We start from the raw sequence: 1,179 nt of genomic DNA on the forward strand, positions 1-1,179 counted from the left end.
GAGCTTCCAGCTTGCTAGGCAAGCATCCTAGCACTGAGCCAAATCTCCAGCCCCACATCAAGTACAGTTTAAAGAATTCCAGGACTTCTTCCTCAGGGAGCATCTCTAAACCGTCCCAGACTCTTCCTACAAGCCAGTTCCAAAGGCTCCTGAACCACATGGCCAGGTAGAGTCACAGCGATGTCGCCACTTCTCTGGTACTAAAGTCTGTTTTAGTTACTTCTTCTCTGCTGAGAGAAAAACCCATCACCCACAAGTGCACGGAGAAAGGTGCGCTTTGGCTCACGGCTTGCAGAGGTGTAGTCAGCAGGCTCCAAGGCGGCGGCGTGGCTGGAGAGAAAATCCGGGGCAAAGCACGCAGGGGGCAACGGAGACAGCAGGCAGCCGCAGTGAGCCAGTCTTTCTGTCCCTTTTATTCCATTCCAGTTGGCCTGACGAGCCAATTGTTGGTACCACTCACACCCACAGCGGGTCTTCCATTTTTAGTAAAAAAAATTTTCTGGCTTTCCTTCAGCCATACCCAGAACTATGTCAATTCAATTTATTTCTTACTCCAATTTACACAATCAGTTAACTACCACACAGTCTCAACCAGGAACTCTAAAACCTTAGCGCAAGCCCCACAGATAGGAATGCACATGTTGGTCTGTTTAGAGCTATCGTAATAAAATACTGGAGACTGGGTATTTTATTTTTATTTTATTTTTTTTAGGAAATTAGACTTTATTTATAAAAGTTCAATAAACAGACATTCTACTTCCAAATATTATAAACTAATTTTTACAAGGACCGTTTACAGTTTTAACTTTTCTACGTAAAACTTTACTACAGGATGAGCAAAAAGCCTCACAAGATGATCTAAGACATAAAAACAAAACCAAATAAAAACAACTTATCTAGCACGAATGCTTATTTACAATAATTAGAATTATACCCTTTAATGTACTATTCCATCAAGGGGAAGAGCAAACATGACGATTTGGGGGAAGTAAATGCTTCACAATAAAGTCATCTTAAATAGTATAGTTTACGACTGTTCAGGACTGATCTTGTAGGCTAGTATTTGTGCTGATTAAGTCTTCATTGTAAAAAGCGCACTGACTTTTCTATATAGAGCTTTCTAACAATGAAAACATAGATATTGGGGCTGGAGAGATGGCTCAGTGGTCTAAAGCACCT

The sequence above is a fragment of the Octodon degus genome, unplaced genomic scaffold (assembly GCF_000260255.1).
Source record: "Octodon degus isolate 3935 unplaced genomic scaffold, OctDeg1.0 scaffold00123, whole genome shotgun sequence".
NCBI classification, from domain to species: domain Eukaryota; kingdom Metazoa; phylum Chordata; class Mammalia; order Rodentia; family Octodontidae; genus Octodon; species Octodon degus.